Source organism: Lactuca sativa, chromosome 5 (assembly GCF_002870075.4).
Source record: "Lactuca sativa cultivar Salinas chromosome 5, Lsat_Salinas_v11, whole genome shotgun sequence".
Classification (NCBI taxonomy): Eukaryota; Viridiplantae; Streptophyta; class Magnoliopsida; order Asterales; family Asteraceae; genus Lactuca; species Lactuca sativa.
Genome location: NC_056627.2, coordinates 353,279,593 through 353,290,971, shown reverse-complemented (window position 1 = coordinate 353,290,971; position 11,379 = coordinate 353,279,593). Strand labels below are relative to the sequence as shown.

The following is an 11,379-nucleotide window of genomic DNA, read 5'->3' as shown; positions in this document are numbered from 1 at the left end:
CCTCTTTTGGTGATTATTTTGGGTGTTTTAAGTGAAGGAATCAAGAATGGTTGTGCTTGGGAGCTTGAATCTTGAAGATCCTTGCACTCTCTATACTTTTGGACCATTTTAAGCCACAAAGATCCATTCTTTATTGTGCTTTTTTATTAGGTATGAGATTATTCGGTGTTTGGTCCATTTACATGAAGTTTTGGTCCCTTTAGGACCTGCTCCATGGATTTTGGAAAACTCCATGATCTTAGATGCATGTTTTAATTCAGATATGATCTTTTGGAAGAGCTTTGTACATTCATGTGCTCTCTTTGCTCCATGTATGAAGAAAGATGCATTCATAAATGGTTTGGAAACTAGGGATTTAGATCTTGGTTGTTTGTGGTGTTGTAATGGATAAAGCTGGAAACTTTATCCGTTTAGATATCCTTTAGATTCATATATGAGAGTTGGAAGCTTGTACTTAATGGATTAAGTCTAACAATCTTTTGATTTTAGCATGGACGTGTCGCGTCTTTTCAAAAGTGCCAGGGTGCTTTTGATTTATTCAGAGGCACGTATGTTTGTGTAAAAACCCAACTATTTTGTCTCTGACTTTTATGGATTTTGACTTTTTGACACTTTTGACCTTTTGAAAAAGTTTGAATTTGGGTCAAACTTTAGGTTTGACTTGTAGACTGAGGTTTTTTTTACCTATTTATGGTGTTTAGGTGGTTCATGAGACCGACCTTGCCGGTTTTTGTGTGCATTCATGATTTTCGGGTTGTAACGATATGTGTTTTCTCACTTTATTACTTATGAATTAGTTGCTATGACATGATTGTATGTTTAGCAATACTAGTATGGTTTTGCTTGTTGCGTGTATGCTTACATGCTTTGTTGGAGTAGGCATCTTGGGTTGAAACAAACCCATTGAGTTGGAACACACATGTTGGACTAGGCTTGTTAGCTTGAAACAGACTCGTTATTATTGTGTATAGTTTTCTCTGTTGTATGTGATATTTTGAGGAAATCACTAATCATTGGTTTACAGTTGTGAATTAAATGTTTCTTATGTACTTCCTCTGATAGGAGAAAGTGAATGCGTGAATGTACGCACATCAACAACTGTTATGTCTTGAGACTTTCGTGGTAATTTTATTTATACTCTAATATTGGATTTTGGATGATGATTTCATCTTATTATGATTTTGTGAAAATGGGCATATATCTTATTCTAAAAATAAAAAAACTTATTGTGAAAATTAAAACTTTACAAAACTACTATGTTTTCCATCTAAAAATTCATAAAGCCAACATACAATCTAAACAAAAGGCATTCCAACCAAAATTTCTTTCATAGAAACATACTTTCTAATTAATCAAATTTGAAAGCCTTCCATACTAATTGTTATCCCGTCCATCTTTGTCGAATTCAAAAGCTTTACCTTCAAGTTAGATCAATTATATAGCTAAGGTAACAGTTCAAATAAGGGATATAGCCTATTATTTATAATCAAGTTATAATACAAATCATTAAAACAATGTTATAAGTTAAGAGTGATAGTCAATTAAAAGGACTAAATTGTTGAGATGATTTTGAAACCATTACTTAAAAATGGAAAAACGTAAGTTGATTAACAAAAAGTAGATAAATAGAATAATTAGTTGATCATTTATAACAATTTTCATATGGTTTAACCGGTATTATATCAAATACCCGGTTAAAAAGACTAAAAGATGATAATTTTGGAAAATTTCTTACCTAAAAATAAATAAAAATAAGTTTAATTATTAAAAATGGACAAATAACTCATCCAATAAAAAAGTTAAAATAAAACATAATACCGAATCAGAACTGAATCAATATAAGAAACAAATATTTAAATTGGTTCCATTTTTGGTTAGTTGAATTTTTACTTTTCTGTTATTATTATTATTATTATTATTATTATTATTATTATTATTATTATTATTATCGGCTTACTTCGGTTCTAAAAAACCAAGCTCTCCCTCAAACAACTATAAAGAGAGACGACTTGATTACTACAAAATCTTCCGAAATATACACAAGTGTTTAAGAACTCCTAAATCGAGTAACTAAAAACAATTGGATCAATAATGAAACATACCACGTGCAATGCAAATGCCATCTTTTATTACAAATTAATTATAAATCATATCTTACATCTTTTAATGATGATCATCCTTTGTTTATGTTATCCTTTTTTTAGCTTTTAGCCAATTACGATTTTAATAGTTTTTTATGGTACCCGTAAATTTTCATATTTTAAGATATCTCAAATGATCTGCAACATATTTTACTAAGATATTTGTTCGATGCTGATTATTAAAAGAGAAAACTTCGTAAGCGGACCTTATGTTTTTTAGAAATCTGTCATTTAAAAATTATCGTAGAAGGTCTCCGTGGTTTTAAAACTTTTATTGCTTGGTCTTTATTGCTTACTCCGTCATCTTTTGTCAGTTAACTGAAAGACATTTCCGTCATTTTACTACCACCATGACCATTTGTGAAGTTGTGTCTTACTTAAAATAAAAAATAAAATATAAAAATATAATTATTTAATATACAAAGGGTTCCACCATCTCTCTCACATACACACACACACACACACGAAAGAACCCACACCCACTCCATTTTTCTATGTGCTTTTGATTATGAAATCGGACATGGAAGATGGTGAAAAAGAAGTGATCAACGCCTCTTGATGACAATTCTTTGGTTACTAACAATGGAGTATGCGTCAAGAGGTAGGGTGAACAGAAAGATTTGAAAGAACATGGACCAAAATGAAATAAATATCGACCTTTCTTCTTGAGCGATTTCTAAAGCATATCCACAACATATGTTCTCTTTGATTATGTTTGTCTGTAAGATATGGCTTTTGAGGTGAATTCAAAAAGGTCTTGTTGCTATTGATCGAATGTTTTGTGTATTGATGCAATTCATTTTCCAAGAACATGTTTCTCATTTTGAATTAGTGCTTCCTTGACTGCGTATTCCACTAGGAGTTTCCTCAACTGTAAAATTTAGGTTTCTTGTTCTTCGATTTGTTGAAGAATGTCATCTTCTTTGATTGGTTTTCTGTTGGATTGATTGTTGGAGGCATTATGATTCAATCTTCCACTTATAACTAATGTAGTAAAGTTGTTTGATGAATTGCTTCTGATAAGGTAGTCATATTCTCACATAACTTTCTTGATTAGCCCCAAATCCTTCGATTTCGTACCAATTTCATGAAATCAAGTGAAGATTTTACTCATATACTGGAATAAATTCCTTATTTGTTACGTCATTGTTGATAAACCCTAGATTGAGAGAGAAAAAGAAGAGAAAGAGAGAGAGAGATTATTATGGATAAAATTTCCAACTTTATCCATCTAAACATCATGTTGATTCAGATCTGAAGGTTGGAGACGTGAAGTTAATGGATTAAGTAGAGAAAAATGCATTTTTGGGTCCATTTGAGACTTAAAGTCTAGATCTTCTTGATTTGGACCTTCCTAACAGATAAAGTTGGAAACTGTATCCATTATGAATCTATTGAGAATCAAATATGATGATTTTAGCTTTTGTCCTTATGGTTTAAACTTTTATTGAAGAAAGGCTCTTCAAACTGAAGATCATGGCATGGCCAAGGAAGGCCCACATCGTGGTGGCGAGACTTATCACGACTGTTTTGTCTGGACGTGACCACGATGCGACAAAGGAATTACCACGACGTGGGGGTCATCTGAGTTGACTTTGACCGTTGACTTTTTTGACCAGTTTGACTTTTGGTCAAACATGGGAAGAATTGAATATTTGACTAAGGATTAGTCTCAATTAGGTTTTAGGAAGCTTGGGTTGGTTGTGATGTTGTTAAGGTAGCTGCTGGGCTTCTGTTGAGTAATTCAGGTGAGTCTCTTCACTCTACTCGTGGTTCGAAGGCACTAATGTCAACCCATTGTATTATGTTTATAGGATGCTATCTAGGGGGTGCAAACGAGCCAAGCTACTCGCGAGCTACTCGAGATCGGATCGTTAAAAGCTCGACTCGATATCAATTTTAAACGAGCCCGAGCCGAGCTCGAGCTTAATATTAAGCTCGTTTATTAAACGAGCTCGAGCTCAAGCCTATGTCATTAAGCTTGATTAGGCTCGCGAGCCTAAACGAGCCTTTATATAATATAATTTAATATTATTTAAATATATTAAAATAAAAAAATATTACGGGAATTATGGATTAAGGGTATTAGTAAACGAGCTTCTTAACGAGCTTGAGCTGAGCTTAAGCTTATTTAGACATGTCAGATAAAAAACGAGTCGAGTCCGAGCCCGAGCCGAGCTTGTATAATTCTTTACGAGCTCGAGCCGAGCTCGGTACAAGGAAGCTCGAATCGAGCCGAGCTCGAGCTCGAGCCTTATATAACTTAAATGAGCCCGAGCCGAGCCTGGCCAGGCTCGGGCTCGTCTCGGCTCGTTTGCACCCATAATACTATCTATCTTTGGGACTCATACATGTGTATGTATGTTTTATATGGGCGGGGCCCGTTTATGTATGTTTTATATGGGTGGGGCCCGATTATATGGGAGGGGCCTGATTATGTATGTTTTATATGGGCAGGGCCGGATTATGTATGTTTTATATGGGAGGGCCCGAATGATATGGGTAGGGGCCCGAATGTGTGGGTGGTGCCCGAAGCATGTATGTTGGGCAGGGTCTGTTCTTGTTTGATATATAGTATTTTGGGGAACTCTCTAAGCCTTGTATTTAAAGTTTATGTTTAAAATGTTTTTAGGTACTTCTTGTTTAAAAAAGGAAGTGCCTGACTTGATTGCAATGCATCCCCATTAGATTTATTCTGCATTGAATGTTTATGATTTTACTCTGATGTTTTGAGAATACTTTTATTCTGGTCATCTTTTGAGATAATGAATGAATGATTTTGACTTATTTAAAATGAAATTTTTACTCGATAATTTTGGAACGTTACAATATATATATATATATATATATATATATATATATATATATATATATATATATATATATATATATATATATATATGGCTAATTCTTATTCATTTATTTTGTTAGAAATACATAAATCTTTCAAAAACTTGGCATAACGAGGGATGTGTTTGATGACATCTAAAAGTGGAAGATTTACCTCAACCTTTCGAAAAAAATTCATGATGTCTTCATCCTCTCTCCTGTGTTTCGTATTTCACAGTCTTTATTGGAATGGAGGTAAAGGCTTATATTCTTTCAGATTTGACTGGACTGGTGTTGGAGTTTCTTTTCCATATAGCTTTTTAGATTCTTCTTCAACCAACACGCCTTCATACTCTTCCTCTTCTTTTTCAGGCTCTTTTACATCTTCTCTTTCAACCAGAACTTCTTCAAATTCTTCTTCAGCTTCGTCTGGTTTAGATACGCTTGGGCCTTCATATCTTTTCCCATTTCTCAAGGAAATAGCACGCACATTATGCTTTAGATTGTTGTTAGTGTGTCCCGGTAACTTTCATTAAGATTTCAGACGACCCACAGAAGTGTCAAGTGGAGAAACCTATTGTTCTAGATTCTTGATATTGGATCTGGTTTCTCTTTGGAATGTTTGGGTGCTCGTGGCAAGACTCTTCACTATATCTTCTAAGTACACACTAAAATTGTTGGGTTGCTGATGCGAATTCTAGTTCTGAAAATTCGGACTCTGAAAATTTTGTTGATTCGGATTCTTCAAGTTCGGCTGGTAATTCGGTTGCTAATAATTTCGTTGCCGAGGGAATTAGGGCGGCATCTGATATTGATGTTTCTGTTGAAAAATTTTCTGATAGCCTCTAACAACTTTGACTGGAGCAACATCTTATTGTAGTAACAGACACATATATGCTGGGTCTTTCTTCAGTTTCCTTGCAGTTGTTTTAGTTTCTAGATCAAAACCTAGAGGTGTACCTGAACGAAATTTTTTGGGCATAAAACCATTAGAAAGCACCGTGTCCCCGTCAACGGCACCAATTTGTTAGACCGGTTGTTGCACCCGATTTAAACAAATAATATAATCATTGTTGGTTGCACTAAGAATATAGCACATGGAAGCAGGGTCGAATCCTGAGGGGCACAGCCTAATGGTCAATGCCTCTTTGCATCAGGCACGTTCTAGTCAGAACAGAAAATATAAAAATGGGGTTTTTGAATTAACTAAAAAACACTAAAATTTGCAGTGATATTAAATTAAACGAAAATCAATATTAAAAACGACTTCAGTTCTGCTATGATTTTCCTAATCATGCAATTAGTTTAGATCTCGTTATTCATCATGCGTTCTATCTAAGTTAGTACTAAGAAAAACTAACAAACTCTAGTATAATCTCTTTTACCTAAATTAGTTAACCAAACTAGCTCTTCAGTAAACCCTAACTTTTTACGGTTCAATTAAACAAACTCTTAATTAAATCAGAAAATTGCATTAAGTTATGTGTAAAATTCCCAGCAATACCCAATATTTCGCAATATTTCGCACAAGCGCAGAAGCATAAAGATATGATTTTATTCAGTTTATACGAAAGTTAAATCCCAAAACGGACCAATCTGATACTTGTTACTTTTACCAATTGACAAGAACAATTACAGATTCTATTAACTGATTAACTAGAATGATAAAACCCTAGTTAGGTGATCAGCCTAACAAAAATTTAAAAACAAACATTCATTAAGCTCAAAACTGAAATATCTAGATAGAAACACAAAAAAAAACCAGATCTGAAAACTACGAGTCTATGCAGAACTGAAAACTAAGGTTTAGCCAGACTTGGATAAAAGCAAAACTAAACTAGATAAAAGAAACATTTACTGATAAATCTAGATAAACTAAATGTTTGAGATGATTCTTAGTCTGCAGATCTCCAAAAATCACTAAAAGGTATCAAAAATCGTCTTCACAAGGGTATTCTTTCTTCGGGGATCGTCTCTTCTCCGCATCTGAGAATGAGGGTTGTATTTATCATCAAGGCGAAAACTTCTGGAGAAAGAAACTGGTAACATGCGATCGCAGGTTGATCCTATTCTATCACATGTGTCTTTAAAAATACGTATCGATCCGATTTAACGACGAACATTGCTTATCTAGGCTTTTTTGGACAACATGTGATCGCAGGTATAGGTATATGCGATCGCAGGTTCCTAAAAATTCGTGATATGTGCATATCTACATATATATATTTTACATCATATCTTAATATTATTAGCTATATTTATGCTTATTATAGAACAAAGGTACTTATTATGTTTAATATTTGTTATGAAGCGTAAAAGACATTCTCGGAAGCAATATGGAGGTTGGAAGAAGGAATGAAGAGCTTAGGCAAGAAGAAGACACAAGAAAGATGTTGTTAGACAGCTTGACCCCTCGTCAGTATTTTGGCAATATCTCATGACTCGTAACTCTGATTGACATGATTCAAAATGATCTGAAAACTAGATACAATTTCGGACAACGTTTGTGTTTTGAGAAAAGTCAGATTTCCAACTACCACGATGTGGTGATCCCACCATGACGTGGTGCATGGAATCTTCGCGATTCTTGACACTGGCTTAGGGAATACAGGATAAACACGATGACCACGACATGGTGCCTTTACCACGTCGTGGTGGCCAGATTTTAGGCAAGTATATATATCTGAACATTATGACGAATTGGGGGACTTGGTGGTGACTTTCTGGAGAAGTATTACGACAAAAACCCTTTGGGGTCGATTTTGAAGCTAGGAAGTCGATTGGAGCAAGGATTCGCATCTACACATTTGGTTTGGTTAGTTTAATGATGTTCAACTTAGTTTACCTTATTTTTATGTGTTCACCAGCTGTGATTATGGTCTAAAAACCCTCCCTTTCATTTAGTTAGTTGAAACCTAAAACTATGAGTTAGTTTCTTACTTTATGGATTATATGAATTTGGTTTATGCATGTGTTTGATTATCATTACCTAGCATGTTAAAGTTTGTAGCTTTGTTTCTTAATTTCTAATGTAGTGTAGATTAGTGACCATTAAATTACATGAACTTGATTACCTAGTGATTTAGTGACTATTAAATTGTTAGAGCTAGTGTGACCATTAAATTGCTAAAGCTAGTGTGACCAATAAAAGTAACAAATTTAGTTGTGTTGGAGAACATAATTGTGACCTTGTGTTTGCTTAGATAAATCTTACATAGCCCATCTATAATGAATAACTAACTCTGTGTTTTGATTGTGTACGATCATACAAGGTAGTTCATGAATTGGTGAAAATATTAGTAAACTTGGACCTGAATTGCTAATTACATATAACTTGGTAACCAACTTTGTTAATCCATAAATAAGTACTAACCATAGGAAAATGTGGATTTGAAACTAAATGAAAATGTTTTAGTATATTGATTATAATCATTTTTAATTGAGTGCTTAAGTTTTTCTGAACTTGTAAAATCAGATAAAACCCCCACTTTTAGTTGTTTTTCTTAGTTTAGCTTTTAGTAATTATTTTATTAATTAGATACCGTTTTCTGTGATCGACACCCGACTTACCCAAGCTATACTATAATCTGACTAGGTACACTGTCTATAGGTGCATAGTTAGTATAAGTTTGTTAGGTTATAAATGTAAAAGTTGATAGGTATATTTTGTGCACATCAAGTTTTTGACGCCGTTGCCGAGGAACGACTTATTTGATTATTAGTTTAATTTCTTTTAGTCATTCGATCTTTTTGTGGGGTAAAAACCACAAAAAGTTACTTTTGTTTCATTTATTTATTTTAGTTTTTTTTCTCTGAGACACAACCACGTCGTGGTAATCTTCACCACGTCGTGGTCTCGCTTCTATTAGTTTTTCATTTATTTGTTTTGTGTTCCTTTTACATGTGTTTTTCTAGTTTTATCTTAGCAGGAAAAAATGGGGGACATCACAACCATGTCAATGGAAGAATACAAGCAACATATGAGGGACGACAATAGATGGGGTCTTGATCCACCAAAAATCCCAGCCACGACAAAGTTTGAACTTCCGGGGCACATTCTCATTATGTTAAGGGAACTAACTTTTTTGGGAATGAGCATGAGGACGCTTATGAGCATATAGAAGAGGTGGTGGAGATTTCACATTATTTTAATGTGCCAAATGTGAGTGAAGATGCGGTGATGCTTCGACTTTTACCGGTCACGTTGAAGGGTGAAGCAAAAGATGTTGGATTAGTGTCTAAGTCCATAACTATTTTGGTATGTACTTGACCCGATTGTGCATGGTCCTTTTGGGTTTCCTTCACACTGGTGACTAGACAGGATGATTGTTGAGGAGAGAGGCTGGTTTATTGTTAAGAATAATAAATTGGAGTATAAATATGATTTTTTAATATATTATTGAATAATATATTAATTTGGAATCATATTATTAATTAGTATTTAATCAGGAATTAATTTAGAATTAATTTTGGGATTAAAGGAACTGACTGAAAGTGCAAGGGCTATTTTGTAATTATTCAATAGTTGAGGCTTTGGGCCATTGGATCACCTTTATTAAGGCTTCAACGAAAATCCTAGTAGGATCTAGGAGTTTTCGTCCAAGGGCTTAAGGAAAGGAGTCTGTGGACTTGCTTAGGCCCTAAGCTAAGGGATTAGGGTTTACACCTTGAAACCCTAGTTAGCCTTAAGTATAAATAGCACCCTAAAGCACTAAGATTTCGTCCAAGCCTTGGGAAACCCTATAAGGGACGAAATCTAGGGCAAGATATCCTTCTCTCCTCTCTCCCATATTCATCCTTTCACCTAGTGTGTTTGTGAGCCATTAGAGGTACTACACTTGTGGTACTTGCTTTCAAGAGCTAAGGAAATTCAAGGAACTAGTTGTTATTGCTATATAACAACAAAAGGTATGTATTCTATTTTTATATATGAATTTCAAAAATAATAGTAGCATGCCAGGTTTCTTTTTGTGTTCATAAAGTTGTATAACTAATAGTGAAAACATAGATCCAACTCTAGGGTTGCATGCACACATAGGATTGTTTATATCTAACCCATCAAAAGAATGGTTAAAATCTCTTCCCTTTGGAGCAATCACAACATGGGCTGATTTTAAGACTGAGTTGATAAAGTAGTTTACCCGTCCTTCGAAAGTGGCAAAGCTTAAAAGAAACATACAAAATTTTCAACAATTAGAAGGCGAGTCATTATACGAAGCCTGGGAACGTTACAAGAGATTGTTACGACATTGCCCTCAACATGACTTCAATGTGCAACAAGAAATCTCGATATTTTATGATGGAGTCAATGTGTGCACTCGTCAACTTCTAGACTCGCAAGGGCCCATGACAAAGAAGAATCTGGCAACAAATAATGCTTTAATTGAAAAATTCGCCAAGCATTCAATGGAGTATCACAACCCAAGGTGGAAGGATTTCACTAGAGGAAAGTCAAGTAAAGATGGAGTTTCTGAAGCCTTAATGATGGTAATGACGAAACTCGATGCCATGGAAAATAGGCTCACAAAAATGGATGGATCAATTAATGTGGTACATGATAAATGTGAATCTTGTGGAAGACCTCACTCTGTAAGGGATTGTGAATTAGAATACAAGAGAGCTCAATACACGGAAAAATATCAACAACTAGAGCATAATCTCTACCAACTAGAACGAGTCCAATCCGAGAAGATAGATGCTCTCGAGTCGATGTTATTCAGATTCATGGAAGCTAGAGAAAAAAGACATGATGCAACTGATGCAACACTTAGAGTTCAACAAGCATCTATTTTGAGCATCCACACAGAAGTTGGGCAATTAACAAAACTTATACAAGAAAAGCTATCGGATTTACTTTCATGTAAAGTCGAGTCAATCCCTATGGCTCAAGTCATGGCCGTTGATACAGAAGAAGAAGATGAATTGGAGAATATGAACGACCTTGAAGAGGATTCTAATAAGTCACTCGAAGTAAAAAAGAAAGAAGAAGAAGAGTATCGTGAAGTTGCTCAGTCGCCACAACGTGGAGACAATAGTGCCACGTCGTGGGTAATAATAAAAGAAGATTATGATTTTTCTGTTGTTAAGCCATATCGACCACATCTTCCTTACCCATCCCGTACCAATGCAAATTTGGTGAAACAAGAAGGCACAAAGTTCCTTAATCATGATGAATTTGAACGCGTGGAGTAAGAAGAGTGGGAGGAATGGGAGGATACTTTACGAAAAGAGCAATTGGAAAAAGAAGTGAATTATTCGAAACCTCCGGTTTCAACACCTATGATTTTTGAGGTGTTTGATTTTACAAGACCACCAAATCCAGTAACAGAGCCGATTGAAGAAAAAGAAGAAGAGAGTGATGAGTCTCATTTAGAAAAAGAAAAACCCAGAAAGAGACAAGACAAAGCTA

At 34.7% G+C, this 11,379-nt stretch overlaps 1 non-coding gene across 1 annotated transcript; it reads right to left on the bottom strand.

The window, feature by feature from the left end:
• Window positions 1-10,130: 10,130 nt before the first annotated feature.
• Window positions 10,131-10,237, bottom strand: LOC111900674 (small nucleolar RNA R71). The gene has a single exon (XR_002853263.1). It is a non-coding gene; the product is annotated as a small nucleolar RNA R71 (small nucleolar RNA).
• Window positions 10,238-11,379: the final 1,142 nt, after the last annotated feature.